At 36.0% G+C, this 11,087-nt stretch overlaps 1 protein-coding gene and 1 pseudogene across 1 annotated transcript in view; one reads left to right on the top strand and one right to left on the bottom strand.

The window, feature by feature from the left end:
• AGTPBP1 (ATP/GTP binding carboxypeptidase 1) overlaps positions 1-11,087 on the bottom strand; it is a 134,753-nt gene that overhangs the window by 112,136 nt on the left and 11,530 nt on the right. The gene's annotated exons all lie outside the window — the stretch shown is intronic.
• On the top strand, positions 352-3,224 carry LOC102469766 (guanine nucleotide-binding protein G(I)/G(S)/G(O) subunit gamma-5 pseudogene; annotated as a pseudogene).

The following is an 11,087-nucleotide window of genomic DNA, read 5'->3' as shown; positions in this document are numbered from 1 at the left end:
TTCTCTCTTCTCTCTTCTCTTCTCTTCTCTTTTTTCTCTCTCTCTCTCTCTCTCTCCCCCTCCCTTCCTCCCTCCTCTCTCTTCACTTCTCTTCTCTTCTCTTCTCTTCTCTTCTCTTCTCTTCTCTCTCTCTCTCTCTCTCTCTCACAAGTGCACAGGCCCTATAGCAAAATTTTCTTTAAAAAAGTCAAAGAATATATTCATCTTCCCACCACAAGATCTTTAAACTTAATGTTTTATCTTTTTTCCCTGCTCCCATTCAGTACACAAACATTTGTGCACATCATGCTATTCTAGGTGCTGCCAACATACTATAAACGAAACAAATGAACAATCCCTGCCCCTCATAGAATGAACATTCTAATGGTGCTGGTAAGTTCCTAGCAGCTACCCTCTATTTCTCTGACACTCTTTGAAAGACAAATATGTATTTGATCTATTTCATCACATATTGTCCACTTTTCAAAATACTAGTTTGCCTTCTGCACGGTGAGGTTTCCCCAATACCTCCTACGTTCACTTCTCTTTTTTAATATAATCTGAATTTATTCGTTTTTCTTGTTTTGTTTGTTGCTAAAAGATGTGTACACTCACCACAGAAAGACAGAGAAAGAGAGGGAAAGTGAGAAATCGCCCCCCCGCCCAGGGTGATTGTCACGCCACAATCCCTTCTCCTCTGGGCTCCTCTCGGGATTTTGGGCACTCACATACACGTGCCCTGATATCATTTTCAAGTCACCAGGTTGGTACTAAACATCTCAGCAGGCCACGTGGGATCCAGTGCCTTAACCTCCATACCACCTGCTCTTCTCCCTCCTATGGTGGCTCTGTCCTCATCATATTCATCATCTCAGCACCATCCAAACCAGATGGTTCCCCGTTTCTTCTCCTACTTGTTTCTCTAGGCTTCGGTACCTCATACTCTCCTGCTTTTGTTATTACTTCTTCTAGCTCGTCTGACACACCTCTAGATACTTAAGTCTCCCACCAGTAATTCTTTCCCAGCCTGCTTTTCATCTCTCTATATACTTCTGCTTTGAGAGATCATCTAATCCCACAGCTATAAGTTATCATCTACACGCCGCTGAATTCAACTGCAGCCTTAACCTCTAATAGCTGATCTATCCTAACAAGCCCAATGTAAAAATTCTTGTGTCCTCCCAACCTATTCCTTTTCTAAGCATAACCTTCCCAAACTCATATGAGATCATCGGTTGCTGAAAATCTAGACTCTCCCTCATACCCCATATGCCACCCCAATAAAAGCTCTACCTCTGAAACATTCCAAATCCACACAGTTCTCTCTGCATCTATTAACACCTAAGTCCAAGCCACCATCACCTCACCCAACCTCCTACTACGTCTGCTTCCCTCCTTGACGCCCAATCCACTTCCATACAGTGATTTCTTTTACCTCTTATCTTTAAATAATTAAAGATTCACAGGAAGTTGCAAAACTGGTGCAATGAGCCAGGTTCCCCAATGGTTGACTTTTATATAACTGTAGGGCACTATCAAAACCAGAAAGGTGACATTGGTGGCTATGTAGTTCCATCCATCTTATCACCTGTGGAGATTTCTGTAACCACACATGTAATCATGTTGCTACTGAATCCTCAGTAGCTTCCCATCGGATGTCACGTAAAACTTTACCTTGTTTTCATAGCCTAACAGTTCCCTCTCAGACTTTGTTACAACACTCCCCTCACTGACTAAGATTCAGCTGCTCTGGACTTTTATTAGTTCCTTGATACAGAAAGTTTTCGCTCGATCTCCAGGTATCTGCTGTTCCCTCAACATGAAGGGCCATTTCTTCAAGCTTTCCATACAGCTGACTCCTTATTTCAGGTTGCAACCCAGATACAGATGGCTTAACTTGCAATGTCTTGAGTTTACATACGATAGTGTAAAAGTGATACGTGTTCTGCAGAGACCATTTTTTTTAAATTCCCTCCTACTTGAGGAAGGGAGGAAATGTTTTATGGTTTTTTTTTGGGGGGGTGGGGGTGGGAGATATTTTTGCTTTAGGGCACATTTGCTCGCCAGAAAGACCGAGAGAGACAGAGAGATAGAAAGTGAGAAATCACCCCCCAGGGGGGATGGCCACGCCATAATCCCTTCTCCTCCATTCTCCTCTTGGGATCATGGGCATGCACACACGCCCGGCATGAGTTTAAGCCACCAGGTCCGGGACTCGAACCGCGGTCGACTACATGGGAGTTCAGCAACATAGCCATTACACTAACCGCTGGTCCCCAGAAACCATTTTTCAAGTTTTGAATTGTTGATATTTTCCTGAGCTAGTGACATATGGTAAATTATCATTTCTATTTTCACTTCTGTACAACGTAAAATAAATTACATAAGATATTCAACACCTTACCATAAAGCAGGCTTTGTGTTAAATGTTCCTGCTCAGCTATAGACTAGTGTGTTGTAATTGTTCTAAGCACGATTAAAGTGGGCTTAGGCTAAGCTATGGTGTTTGGTAGGTGAGATGTATTAAATGCATTTTCAACTTACAATGGGTTTATCCAGATGTAACCCTATCATAAATCAATCATCTGTATACTACTTGCTTCCACTAGCCCCTCCACATCCAATACCAAACTGTACACAATGTATCACTCTGAAATCCCATGAAGGCAGAGACCTTGCATGTCTCACTCTATAGCCCTGCTACTCAGAACAGCACCACAAAATAGGCAATACATAGTACATTTCGGAATGAACAAAAGTATCTGGAAATGTGGAAAACAAGACATTTATTATGCTACTTTCAGATTAACAACTGGACCCAATGCTTTAAATTTGGATGTCTCGAGCTCCCCGCCGTGTGTCCCTCGTAGACTGACTACTGGCTGACCGACCTGCGGATGGTCCAGTCACCGGCTCTCCTCCCGCCATGTCTGATTTCCAGCGTCGCCGCTCTGAAGAACATGGTTCAGCAACTCCAGCTGGAGGCCAGGCACAACCGTGTGAAGGTCTCCCAGGCCGCCGCAGACTTAAAATTAAGTCTGTCTACAGAATGCTCACCACAGCCCCCTGCTGACTGGGGTGTCTTCATGTACAACCAGGCCCCCACAGACTTAAAATAAGTTTGTCTACAGAATGCTCACCGCGACCCCCTGCTGACTGGGGTGTCTTCATGTACAAATCCCTTCAGACCCCAGAAAGTCTGTTCTTTTTTGTAGTAAAATGAAATCTTTCAAAGGTTTCCCAAACCGTTTCTCATGAACCATTAAATATTCAAGGGAGCTAAATTGGAAGCCTATACAAAAGCTTTTCCTGTAACACATGTGCCATAATGTACAAAACTACTTTTGTCAGTCCTTAACATCTACTCCTCTGAATTTTCATAACCTTCTATTTCACAAAAATATTTTATACACACTGGTATCAGCATACAATAAAATACTTAGTATAGAAATTTTAAAAATAAAAAAAAATTTGGATATCTCCACCTAAAAAGGTTATCTGGCAGATGAAAAATATTTAGTATATTATTTAAAGATGTAACTGATATACCCTTTAAAAATAAGTTTATACAATATTCTCAATTTTTCAGATAGCCAGAATAATACAAAACTGAAAATAAATATCATTATGTATAAACCTCCAAATAAAAATAAAATTTTGAAATACATAGAGCACAATTAAAATAAGTGTTAAATATGCAAATTTATTACATTTGTGTATACAAATTATGCATAATATATAAACATAAATGCGCTACTCATATATAAATACATTACATGTCATATAACTGTACATAAAGTATATATTAAAATGTAGTCTCTAAAGACACACATGTGTATAATGAATATGAAATTCAAAATAATAAGTACCTCCAAGGATGAGAAGAATAATGTTCTAGGCAATAGTACATGCTGTATTTGTAACTTTTATTTCTTGGGTGATCAATACACAGGCGTTCATTCTATCATTCTCTGTTCTCTTTGGTTCTCACAAGTTTTCTTAATGTTTGAAATAAAAAATATGTACAGATAAAAATAAGTTTACTTGTTTATATTTTACAAACTTTTTCTTCCAGTGTTGCAAGAAGAAGTAATTATTCCTTAAAACTGTCCATCATAAATCTGAATAAGGAAAAACTTTAACATTATGGAAAATTCCACACGTGAACAAAAGAAAGAAACAGTGTAGTGAGCCATTATGCTCTTACCCAGCTTCAACAATGATGGATTCACGTGTACCACCTATTAGCACACCCCTCCCACTGGTTCAAATTTCAGAAAGACCATTTTTTCTGAACAACACTTTATCTAGATTCTAAAATATAAGACATCTTTAAAAATATAATTACATCACTACTATACCAAAAACAGTAACTATAATCCTTTAATATCAATATCTAATTCATGTTCAGATTCCCCAAATTCTCTCATTTTCTTTAATAGTTTTTACAAATCACAAACCAAGGTCTATATATTGCATTTTGTCTTTTAATTCATAGGATTCCTACCAGTCTCTTTTTTTTCTTCTAATTTATTTGTTGAAAAGGGATAAAAAATTGATTGTACAACAGTTTCCTACATTCTGGACTCTGCCATTACAGACCGTGCTATCACTGATGTGTTAACTCTATGCTTTCCATAAACTGGCAGTCGGATCTAAAGGCCTAATCTGATCAAGGGCTATTTGCTGACAAGAATTCTAAATAACTGGTATTGTAGTCTGCCCTTACAATGCAAATGTCAGTTATCTTACTTCTACTATATAAGCAGTCACTGATCACAGTTGCATCAATCCATTCTTCATTGACTTATTCTAATTCCTTCATCTGTTAAGTGAGGTAATTTCATAAAGAGAATTATTTATTCCATAAATATTCCATTCCATAACTAGTTATCCTAGGTACAGTTCAGCAAGTAAAAGCAAGAAAATATTGGAATTTAAATTCATTTTTATTGATCAGTTTTTAGAAAAATTAATTCATTTCCTAAAATCCTCCACAGGTGACCAATGAAGTATGTAAGTTTCAAGTATCAATATGAACTCATAGACTTAAACATATACTTTTTAAAATTTTCTAGAGGGCACATGTGCTCACTGGAGAGAGAGAGAGAGAGAGAGATAGAAAGCACACCTAATGGGAGATGGTCACAGCACAATCTCTTCTTCTACAGTCTCCTTTCAGGATATTGGTCACATGTGCACACCCACCTGGTGTGTATTTCAAGCAACCAGATCCAGGTCTCAAACGTACAATCGGCCACATGGGATTCAGCTGCATTCAATACCATGCCACTGGCTGCCCCAGATTTAAATGTATTTGATGTTTTAACCTCTACAGTTATTAATGCTCAAATTATCTCATCTTTGATCAAAAAGAGCCTCATCAAGTTGGCTTCCCAGTCCTTTTGATATAATCCTAGTCTCTGACAGCATGCAAACTCCCTGGTCTGACAGGCTCTAATTGAAAAGCAATTCTCAAAATACATTCTACAAAATTCTAAGGGTACCCAAGACCCTTTCAGAAAATCTACAAGATCAAAAGCTATTTTCATAAAAATATGAAGGCATTATTTACCTTTGACACAGCATTGACATTTGCACGGATAGTCTAAACACAATGGTGGTAAAGAGCTGATGCCACAGTACAAATCCAGGTAATGACAAGAAACTGTAAAACCAGTCATTGTATTCTTTCCCACCACTCTCTCACAGTTAAAAGTTTGGGACCCGTAGTTGGCGTAGTGGCTATGTTACGATGGACTTCCATGGAGTTGACCACGGTTCAAGTCCTGTACTCAGTGACTTAAACTCATGCCAAGCACGTGTGCATGCGTGCCCAAGATCCCGAGAGGAGAATGGAGGAGAAGGGATTGTGGCATGGCCATCCCCTCTCGGGGGTGATTTATTGCTTTCTCTCTTTCTGTCTCTCTCTTTCTGGCGAGCGTACACGCCCTACAGCAAAAACTTCTCAAAAAGTAAATAAATACCAATTTCATCCATAACTATACATTTTAATATTCTGTGTATACTAAAACACTTCTGCTACACACTAAAATACAATGATTATCTTGGGAAAAAATACTCATGTAACTCATTTGAATTACAAGCTGAACTAGTCATTTCTTTTTTCATAAAACATTATTTTACTTCAAAAACCAATGGACAAGCTGGCTTCAAAGGCTCATGGCTAAGGGTGCCAGATCCCACATGGTCTATCATGGTTCAAATCCCAGCTGTGGCAGCTTGAAAAACACAATGAATATTTCTGTATGTATGCCCCCAAAAAGATGGAAATGGGACTGAAGTATGACCACAATCCATTGTGGGGTGCTTTCTCACCCTCCCCATATCTGGGGAACCCACATACCCTTTGTCAACTAGAAAAAAAAATGGACAGACAAAAACAATGATTATTCAGATGGGGCTATGTTGGTACATTTTCATGGAAATAAAGCAAACCTGTTACTTTCAAGAAACAACTGATAGATTGTCCTAATGTTAAAATTTAAGCTTTCAAGCAAAGTGAAAATTCTGGAAAATACTGACCTCCCATCATGACCTTGACAGTTTCCCAATATATAAACAATTTTCTGATAAAATGTATGGTGATATTAACAAATGTGATATTTTAATAGTGTGCACAAAAGTGCCAGTTTTTTTAAAAAATCCACATAACTCACTGAATTAGTAGTTTCCAATGAAGAATGTTTTACCTGATATCAAAATTACAAATTCAGGAGCTGGCAGGTGGTATGGTGGTTAAGGTGCTAGACTCCCACATGGCTGACCATGGTTCAAGTCCCAGACCTGGCAGCTTACTTTCTCACTTTCCCTTTCTCTGTCTCTCTCCAGTCAAATTAAAATAATAATGTTAATAACAGATGGAATTAAATAATTCTTTTTAAAAAATAAATTACAAATTCATACATAAATAAATGTAATTCAGACATTTTATTACCATGCCTGAGTTACAAATTCGGACATAGACAAAAAGAAAAATAAAATTCAAATTCCAAGACAGGTCAATGAATTTTATTATAACACTACAAAACATTCATTAGTACAGTTTCATATGCCATATTGAAACTAACCTTAGAAAACTACTACTTACCCTTGCGGCCCAACACCTAGCAAAGTGAGAATCCATGGGCATCTGAGGTAGGTCTAGCCCTGACCCTTTAACCAGAAAGCCTCTGCCCTAAACCTCTCCTCTGGCCCAACACCTAGTGAAGCGAGGTAGGAGTGTCTTTGTCTTCTTTCTGTCTCTCTCTCTCTCTCTCTCCCTCTCCCTTTATTTTGAAATTTATACACACACACACACACACACACACACACATATATATATGACCAAGAAAAAGGCCAACTTAATGGTACGGACAAGTTTGGAAATATCAATAATAATGTTGAATGATAACTTCCAGGATTTTAACAGAAAGATCAGGCCACAGTAACACTGCAAATTCAACAAAAGAGAGATTACATGAGACTAAACTTGTGAAATAGAATTCTATGACTTTTGCCTATTACTGATTTTCTTTTATGCTTTGTCTTCCAGATTTAAGAATTTTGGTTTTTTTTTTAGTGGTTGATCAGTCAAACAATTTGTTAAAAACATTTTTTTTTAATTGAAACAGAAACGTTTCTCCCTTCCTAACCCCTTTGTAATTGGAAAATATTTGTGAGCATTCTTATTTTGTGGAAGAATGGTTATTTACATAAGTTCAGTAATACAAAAGTATCTCTTGCCTTATATCAGAAATTGAATTCTTACTGGGCTTTGTGCAAATAACAGACCAAATTGAGATTAACCCAATTTTCTTTTTTTGCAAATAAGTTAGTTTATACCTCTCTTTGGTCAAAGGGGGAATGGAGAGAGGAAAAAAATGTTTCAGAAGAAAATTACAGTCACTAGATTTTAGCTATGTCCATATTTTTAGTTTAAGATATTTTTTGAATCAAGAAAATGTGAAAAAAAAATAGTATGGAAGGGAGAAAGAAGAATGGGGAAGGAAATAACGAGTAAAAGTGTGCTTAATTGACAAGAAATGAGAAGCTATTTGCTGATGATAATGTATATAGTAATATCTTTGTCTTGACTGACATGCATGGTATTTGTGCAAGAAAAAGAAATGTACACTGTAAAGACATGTAAATGTAAAATAAACTAAAATAAATTTAAAAAAGAAAACTACCCCTTACCAATTTTTAACATAATATCAAAAAATATCCATCTCAATTTCAATTTCAATTTCAAATATGGTTTTATTTCCAAAGTGTATAATCATTCAAGACTCTTTTAATACTCATTTTAACTATTATCCATGCTTTAATCACATTTTTACTATTTTTCTCCAAATACTGAACATACAATTTTATTTTCTTCTACCATAAATCAAAGGGCAATATATGAAAAGACTATTAAAATACCTCTTCTTTTACTAATTACATATCTGACTCTGAATTTTTTTCCCTAGCCTTCAAAAACAAGACCACTGCATATAAAAATAAATCTAAATGAGCTCAGTCATAGTGATATGCACCGCTAAGACTCTGGGTTTCCCAGGCTGTGACCACGTGGGAGGCCCAGATTCAATTCCAAGTCCAGTGTAAAGTCTGGGCACAGTGCATATATCCATAATCCCAGCAACTCAGGGAGGCTGAGACAAGAAGACTGTGACATGGCAAGACTCTATCTTTAAATATGTATATGTGTATATACACTTATGCACATATATGTATACATCATGAGACACTGAGCTCAGAAACAGTTAAAGAATCTGTCTTTCATTAAGCCAGATATGAGACATGCAAAAATGTAATAAAACTATGCCACTGTTCTTACCATTTTTCTTTTCTGTTTTAGAAAATATATTTATTGTTAGTATAAACATGATATATTATGTTATGCAATGAGTTTGTTATTGTTATTCTTAAAGAAACGGATGAATATATTTTAATTTCTCAGTTTCAACTTGGAAAATGATAAATGTCAGTGGAAAAAATAAGCCACATAAAGAAAAGCTTTTGTAATCCATCACTAACTTAAGAATATAAAGGGGTTCTGAAGCCAAAACATTTGGGAACTGCTGTTCTAGACTTTTCTCTCGTTTTTTTATGCTGCTGATATGGAAGTAACCGATTCTCCAAAAAGCCTGTTTCTTTTTGGTGTGAATGATATTTAAGAGACCACTGTATGTATACTGTATGTAAATACATTTTTAATTTTCTCCAAATTTCAGAGAAATGTGCATCATGAAAACCAAAATTTTGAAATTTAATAATTCAACATTGGCTTGCTCAATTTGTTTTCTCTTAAAAGATCATCTTGTATTATTTTTCAATAACTAAAAAAAAGCTGTTCAAAATATTCAACATAAAACAAATTCACAAGCCTACAAAACACACAGAACATAACCTTCAGATCCTATTCCTATTAGTAGTAACACTAAAAAGTTAGAATTAAATTACACTACAAAAAAAATCAGCTTGAATCTAAATGTTTGTGAAATCATATGCTCTACCAAATAATGGAGAGATGGATCATTTTTTTAAGGAAGGCAAATGGAAATGGAGAAAATATTTAAGTCAGTTTCTCTATTTCTATTTTTCTCATCAACAGAATAAAAACTGAACAAAATTATATTCTGAGTCACTGTGCAACTCAGCTCTGAAATTTCAAGACCACTGACACTAGGAAGGAGGCAGAGAGTGAACACCAGAGAGCTGCTCTACCTTTCGACTGTTAAATTTTGGAAAATCTGAGGACGGTAGGAATAAAAGGGAAGAAAAGTTTAAAAAGCTATACAATGAGCAATTTGAAATATAGTACTGCAAAATAGAAACATTTTAAATAAAGACACTTAGAAGGAAATACACTGCTTTCCATTATCTTTAGAGAATCAAAATGAGGTTGAAACCTATACCTTGGGAGGTTAGACTTACAGCTACTTATGTTATTGGGTCATCAGAAAGGTCATGCCATATTTTTCTATGTTTCTCCATGCAAAAATGCGCCATGACTTTTCCGATGGCCCAATATTTACCTCAAGAGTTTTGCGTGGAATTGGAAAATAGACCAATGTAGAACCCATTAAGACAAATTCATTTTAAATGTACATTTTAAAGGCATTATCACTATTTTATTTCACTCTAATGGTCTCATTCATTTTTGATTTTTTGAGCTTATATTTAATCTCAGAGCTATTTTCTTACAAAAGGACATTTTCTTTTACTTGGATATTACAAAAAGTCTCAATGATACTCAGATATTACCTTTGCAACAAATAATTCCCCAAGCAAGGGCAAGGTATATAAAACCTATCTTCACATTATAAATAAACTTTATTACCTTTTTCACAACCAAATGTAAATTGAATGCAGGCTTAAAAATTTCCTCATAAATAAGGTAAAACTATTTAACAGCAAAACATTCATTAAAATTTACTAAAGTTTTAGATCTAAAACAGGATTCACAGAATTTTAAGATTTAGTTTCAAACAAGAGGGCTTAATTTTCACAATGACATTATCTTTCAGAAATGTTTGTGCCTTATTAACAACTATTTTTCTTTAATCACAGTTTTACTGTTTCTCTCCAAATACTGAACACACAACTTTTTTTCCTCCATTTTATGTGGGAGATACAGAATAAGACAGAAAACTGTTAAATATGCACTCATTAATTCACTTAATATTATCTTCACCACACAACATATTTTTATGAAAGATATCTGTATTTTCCAAAACAAAAATTTAGAAAAAAGAGCGGCGGTGTTTTACATTATGGCAAGTCTCTTTAGCATCTGACTCCCCAGAAGACAGATTCCTACCTACACTTCTGCATTCAGTATGTTATTATGTCACACATCATGCAGCCTCTGGAAAAGTCCACTCTACACTCATGAGACGATGAGCAGAAAAGACAGAAACTGTCTCAGTATTAGTCTGAAAATAGTTCTGACCTGTACACCTGAGGGCCAGGTGAGGTGTATTCAAACCTTGAGAACCTCTGGGTTCAGTTACACTAGCCAAGAAAAAATACTCCCAATCCCCTTAGCTTATTCCACACAACAAAAGTGAAATTCTTGCTCACATTACACGTTCAGTGCA

This window comes from Tupaia chinensis, unplaced genomic scaffold (assembly GCF_000334495.1).
Source record: "Tupaia chinensis unplaced genomic scaffold, TupChi_1.0 Scaffold000007_1, whole genome shotgun sequence".
NCBI lineage: Eukaryota > Metazoa > Chordata > Mammalia > Scandentia > Tupaiidae > Tupaia > Tupaia belangeri.
The sequence above is the reverse complement of the archived record's forward strand: the minus strand, read 5'-3'. Positions and strand labels throughout refer to the sequence as shown.